Source organism: Gadus macrocephalus, chromosome 2, assembly GCF_031168955.1.
Source record: "Gadus macrocephalus chromosome 2, ASM3116895v1".
NCBI lineage: Eukaryota > Metazoa > Chordata > Actinopteri > Gadiformes > Gadidae > Gadus > Gadus macrocephalus.
In genome coordinates this window covers 7,298,524-7,305,469 of record NC_082383.1, presented here as the reverse complement: position 1 = coordinate 7,305,469, position 6,946 = coordinate 7,298,524, and the positions used below count along the sequence as shown (strand labels likewise).

The 6,946-nt window shown below is 40.9% G+C and overlaps 1 long non-coding RNA gene across 1 annotated transcript; it reads left to right on the top strand.

Annotated features, from left to right (window-relative positions):
- The first annotated feature begins 3,495 nt into the window (after positions 1–3,495).
- On the top strand, positions 3,496–5,969 carry LOC132447451 (uncharacterized). Its single transcript, XR_009523078.1, has 2 exons — positions 3,496–3,914; positions 4,085–5,969. It is a non-coding gene; the product is annotated as an uncharacterized LOC132447451 (long non-coding RNA).
- The last annotated feature ends 977 nt before the right edge of the window (positions 5,970–6,946 follow it).

Below are 6,946 nucleotides of genomic sequence, written 5' to 3'. Positions count from 1 at the left end.
ATTATGATTATCATCTTATATGAACTCAAAGTTAATATTATCCTCTCCAACCCTCCATAAGGGTTCGATTCAATTCAAAAAAGAATCTGAAAGTATACAAATAATGGATCCATATAATTTGAGAACGTGTTCTTGATGTACCGAATGACCTCTTGCCCAGCTGGGCAATTTATGCCTTCCCTGACATGGAGTGGCTAGGAAAAATCAATAGAGATTACTGAATGAAGTGTGCTGGTGAAAAACCTATATTTTCAGGATACATTGCAAAAACCTAACTAGATCACATTGACAACCAATGTGCACAACTCAATAGCAGTGGGTCTGCCGTGTTTTAAATACATAAATACAGAAGGGGAAGGAGCAAGGTTTAGCTCGGTTTATCTAGGGTCTTAACCAACCAACCAAATTATGTAATGTACATCTCAAAGTTAGGTAATAAACTAGATCTTCAAAAGAGTCACACTGTTGTATGTAGTTTATGAAACATTAGAAGGAAATCGATGGACAGAAATGACCTGAAACTGCAATGCATTTAATAGAAGAGAAATGTCTGATGCTCACCTTGTTAACCATTTATATCATAATTAGAAGTCCATTACGGATTTCTGTTGTCGATCACTTTAAAAGGTTTTCAAGGTTTCATAAAGGTCCTGTATAATAGACTGCTTAATGACTCGTAGCCCACTTAGTGTGGCACCACGTTTACGTTCTCAGGGATATTGATATCACAGGCATATTTTTAGGGCTGAAAAACAGGACCGAGCTCATTTATTTCAAGCCCAGGCAGCACCAGATCTCCCTCCAACCCGGTATCACGCGATTGCTTGCTCCTGCGCACGAACGTTAATCTATTGAAGCGTGTTCCAGAGCACGATAGTCCGACTTTTTGCGTGTTACACAGAACGAAATGTAAACCAATACATTCTGAATGGGAGTGTTCTAAGACAATTAACTAAACGGTACGAGAGAGAGAGAAAGAGAGAGAGGGAGGGACAGAGAGAGAGAGAGAGAGAGAGAGAGAGAGAGAGAGAGAGAGAGAGAGAGAGAGAGAGAGAGAGAGAGAGAGAGAGAGAGAGAGAGAGAGAGAGCGCGAGAGAGGCTTCAGAAAGGGTGTGCGCAGATAGTACAATGCACCCTAGTTATGTTTATGCCAAAACCACAAATGCTATATGTATATATATATATATATTGCCTAATTATATATATTGCCTATATATATGTATAGGCTATATATAATTAGGCTATAATTATATTATTTAGCGTGTAATGAGACAATCTATAGCCAAATTGTCGAAGATGCCCGAGAATCTCCGGGGATATCAGCATGGGAAATCGGCGAATCAGACCCATGAACCTATAAAGAAAGACGTCATCTCAAGCGGGAGAGAACGTTTGCGGTGCTGGTTTGTGTCACGTAAGTACAGGGCTCTCATGTCTCATGCATTCGGCGTGAGACACACGCAATTCAACCCATGCACACGCTCGAACCTGTGCCGTGTTCCAATACCCGTACTGTCCGTACTTACTAGCCAAAATTTGAGTACGCAGTACGTTCCAATTCAGATCCGGCGAAAAGAAGTATACTTCAAGGACCCGGATGCCGTACTCAAAACGGGCTAATCCTGAAGTGTGGATCGAAGGACACTCCCCGTACTCAACGGCAGCCATCTTAGCTACGTAACGGAAGAGGCGGAGCCAGGCTGAGCCAAAGTCGGCGCATTTTCCACATAGCCTGCATTAATAGTCATTTTGTAGTTTTTATAGTTTTTATAGCTGCTAGGCGTAAAGAGTTCACCGTTCAAAGCGGGATGTTTATTGCGGGGGAGGAGCCACGGCGGCAGTCGTGATCGTAATTTCCGGTTAGTGCACCACGGAGTACTCGATTTGGAACAGCACTCGAAAAAATAACGTGGTAGATAGTGCGGATAGTATACTTCCTTTAAGTATACTCATGGAAGTACGGGTATGGTCTCACGGAAATACGTGACACTGTCACGTTATTTAATCTATTGAAACGTGATCAGGGACACGTAGGCCTATTTTCTAAATTTTGTATTTCAATTGGAAATAGGCTATTTGTCGTGTCACTAAGCATGACTTCCAAACTAAGGTTCTGTCCGGGAGCGTTCTCCCTATTGTCCCTTATGGAGCTCCGTACAGATATAATTGTCTTAGAACACTCCCATTCAGAATGCATTGGTTTACATTTCGTTCTGTGTAACACGCAAAAAGTCGGACTATCGTGCTCTGGAACACGCTTCAATAGATTAACGTTCGTGCGCAGGGTTGATACCGGGTTGCAACCACACACACACACACACATACACACACACACACACACACACAACCTCTTGCAGGCAGACTCAGAATCTTGAGCCCATTTATTAGGGAACAGGTGTTATCGGGATTCCATCACTGCATTCCCAGAATCCTGCATTGTGAAAGTCTTCCCTTTTTTTTTTAAATGTACAATGGCATTTTATTCTACATACAAAAAACAACCATAGTATTTTTCAGGAGTCCACGACCACCCTGCCCGTTTTGACACACAAAAGTAATTTGACACTTCTGGGATGAGCCAATCTGTTTGGAAGGTTTTGTTGGAGACAAACAAAGAATCTTCAGGCAACAGATGTGACAGCTGTGACTGCTCTCTCTCTCCTTCGTCTGCTGGGTCCTCTGTGTTTGCCTACCTGCTACAGGTAGCCAGTGGGCGGGGCTGAGAGGCTTGTCAGCTGATGAGGTGCACCTCTGCTGGTCTGCCACGCAGGCTTTAGCCAGTCTCTCTTTCCACAGAGGCAGGTGGGCTTGGGTTCTGTTTAGGGTGGTTCCTTAAGGTTTTGGACCTTTGGATTGGTTCCATGTTTTGTTTTATGTTAACACTATTCAACATCCCCACAGCACACTTTCCACTGCCCATATACATAGGCTAGGCGAAAGAATTGTGTGTTTGGTCAGTAGTTCAGTTGGTTGGTCACATATGTTGGTTTGCGGTTCAGGTTTGGTTTGTTGCATTTTGTTTGGGTATTTCCAACATTGTAAAGATGGTTTGTTGTTCCCAGTATTTGTTTTGTCTGTCTGGGTAAGTTTCCTCCGTTCTGGCTCGGTCGGTCCTTGTGATTTTGGTACTGGTTTTCTGTCCAAACCATATAATCGCACATTTTCTAATCTTCCATACGCTACACTAATCCCTTTACAGATTTCATGATACTTACTTTATTCTAATAAATAACTTTATCCCTTATCATGTGTGGATCCCGATCTTTGCTCTGACCCGAGCCTCGTCTTAATGCAGCCAAGGAGATGGAAGAGCGTTATGAATAATTATTAGATGATTGTGTTGTACAATGAAAGACAGTAAAGATTCAATATGAATGGCAAAATAAGGATGGGATTTTATTTGAACAATAAAATATGTGTTGGGCAAATTATAGAGAGGCTGAGATTATAGATTTCATATTCAAAAGGCGAAGGGGTGAAAACATTTAAGAAATATATTTAAGAAATATAGGCCTACTCAAAGCCCAAATCATTGATATCATACCCTATCCAATAATAAAGAAATTTGAATTTGAATGGTAACAATTCCGTTAAATCCTCGTCCTCGTTTTGAACGTCTCACTCATGGCAGATCAGTGTGTTCTTTCTGATTAGCTCTTAATTGAGATCACCTGTCACGCACCCCTTTATTAAAGGTGAAAACAATGGGTTTGGTTTACTTTTCGCATCGGCCTCTGTCAATCGAGGTTGAGTTTAGTGAGGGTTGAAAGTTTTCGATCTAGATTGCAGATCACTATTGTCACTTTATACAAACTGTAAGTATGCATTGTTGCGTGTTTGTTTTTGTGGGCATTTGACTGAACAGCCCAGACAAATATTGCTACCAACATGGCACTTCGAAACAGACCACCGCAGTGAGTAAAAGTTATTTTCCTTTATTAATTGTTGACGTTTTTGGGCTGTCTCCTCAGACACAAGCCATCAGTATCCCTGCTCTTTGCACCTTGACATGCATGTCGCTGCTGTTTGTTAACCTAGCTTTGCTGATTTGTATCTTGTGATGCGTGTGTGTTTTTCTTAACAGGTGTTAGATGACTGACAAGATCTATGGGGGGGCCCCCTTTGGGCCCCCCCATACCAACTTAGTCTTCAAAGGAATCTAGTGCCATGGGACTCCAGTGTCTTCAAATCATCCTCGGAATACATGTGTATGAATGGTCCACCGAAGGGTTGATCTGGAAGCCACCACGGTCCACGCAGTAATCTGCTGCGTGGGCCGTAGTGGCTTCCAGAGCCATCTTTCGGTCTTGGTCAGGATTTGTTACAGTTGCCCTTCAATGTAGCAGGCTACGGGTTTCTGAAGAAGCCTGCTTTACGTAGCATTGGAGTACAAATATTGTGCAAAATGCTCATGTAATTGCACTAGCACTAGTAACCTGTAGATTAGCTTAGTTTAACGTCATTCCGTGCTGTCTCTGTCAAATGTGTGGCTTACTTTAAGTCCACAAGGCCCTCTGGTAAACCACGTTGGAACACCCCTGGACAAGGTGATTAGTCACTGGGTGTGTGCTAAAGTTTTGTTCCATTTTTCACTAGTTGGTTAAGGTTTGGTAGAATTGTTTGGATGCTAGCGACGTGATGGCGTATGTACAAGAGCCTACCGTGGCCAGGCCACAGTTGCGACGGCCACGGCCAGATGGCCTAGTGTGAGTGCAACCTTGATTGCATTTGTATACTGTTTACCATTGGATGTTTATGCAATTTGGCTTAATTCATCCGCAGTAAAGCTGCATTTGAATATTCCAGGGTCGTTTTGTACAGGCTTTCAATTGACCATGTTGACTAGTTTGTGGGAATTATTATTTATTTTTTTACCTTTGCTTTCAATCCAACGGTTGTGACCACTTATGCAACTGGGCTGTGAACCTTGCAATTCTAGTTGCATATTTGTACACGCAAGCTTGTCCATTTCTATCGCCATCACTAACACTAGGTTCAGCATTTCCTTGTAGGCCATTAGCTGACTTGTGTATTGGAGCGATGATTTGGGTATTTTAAGATGCTTGAAAACCTAAAATAAAGCAAAATGCGTGTCTGGTGTGCAAGAGCCAATTTGTTGGCTTGCAGTAGTCGAGGAGTTGCCGTAGGTCGTAAGCCATCTGGAGGTTGTGGCAATGGAGGCTTGTGGTAGATCTGCCATCCAAGAAAGGTTAATTCTTCTGAAGCATGATTAATAGTTTAGTAAATTGAATCTATTCATATAGAACTATAAAATCCAAGACTGCAGCCAGTAACTTGGATCGCAATATGTGGAAAGTATTAGTGTTAAAATAATTAACATGACTAACTGGGTTTCTTCCATTTTCTAACTAGGGGGACTTGACTGGTGAGTCTACTGGATAATCAGTAGCGGTACTTTGCCCAACAGATTTGATGGCATGACTACAGGGTGACAAAGACAATTATTCCCTGCCTATCAAAAGAGACTTCTAAAACATATCTGCTAGAACGGTTCCTATACTTTTTGTATAATTTGGTCATGCTGCAAATTTACTTTTTGTAGTTGCTCCATATTTAGTTCTTTGACAGCCTCACCTGCTAGAAAAGTCTATTCAAATCGGCTAAATATAATGAACTAAATTAATAGCCATGAAATGTTGTCACTCATACTAATGGCAAATACCCTCTTTCAGTTGGTGGTTCAACACTGATGTCTCTCTAGGCTTGAGGGAGAGCTCACAAGTAAATTACACAAATGTCCTGGAGCAATTGGGAATACACTTTTATTTAGTCTACCTGACCAGGGACATCTTTGAACTATAGGTCACCTAACCCAAACTTTTCACTCTTGTTAGGTTGTCCTTTTCTCTTGTTTCAACCCGAAAGGGCTGAAATATCAACATTTCAGGTATTCTGTTTGGATAATGTGCAAAACTTGTGGCTTCACTAATAAAAAAAATTAACAAATGTATTTTTCTTAATGTGGTTAAACTATTTAAAGATTTGTATGCAAAATATTTCTGCTCAATTTGTGGTCAATGAAACTGAAATTTTTTAATTTGATAAAACACAACTATGGGTTAAAGGTATTAGCTTTGGGCATCTTTTGATATTTTTAGAATCTAGCTCCATTGCCGTTAGAAATGGTGTCTCCCAGTACTGCAAAGTGCTTCCACAAGTTTAAAAAAGAATGGGCAGAAAAGGAACTGCCAACTAAATCTATTTAACATGGGTAGAAAGTTTCCATGGAAGCTCTTGGCTGCTGGTTCCCAACACAGCTCCACTGTTAGCCTGTGACCTTGCGTTTAACTTTTTTTGACTTTTGGTGACTTTCACAAAAGAGAAATGAACTGGTTAATACAATTAACAAGACATTTCATGGTACCATTTTGAACTGTTTGTGGATATTGCATTAAATCCATATGCTTGAAACTTTTCAATAATGCATATCAACAAAACAACAATGGAATGAAATAAATAGTTCAAGCAATTTGTGGGACTTGGCTGCTTTTACATATTACTCATTTTGGGGGTTATTTCAGTCTCTCCAACCTGCAGGTCGTGCGAAGAATCATGTGAATGGGAATATTCTATAAATGTCTTTATCATCTTTCGTCTCAACACTTCTGCTGCAGCCGCTGTTGAAGCGTATGAGTCCTTTGAGAACCCCTTTGATAAAAGGGGTTCTCAAATGTTGACCCTCAGACACCTATTGCATCACTTCCTTTAGGGCTTCGCCCTCCTAATTGATCATTAAAGTATAATTAAATGCCCTCTTTCATATATATGATACCTCCACCACTGGGACGTGGCAACAATTCTCCAAATCCATATGGGGGATGCTTGTGGACAGTAGGGGTGTATACTCAACATAAATAGGAAGCAAACTCATCTCACAAATGAGTAATGACATCTCACAAATATTTATTGAATAAATTGTTTCAAT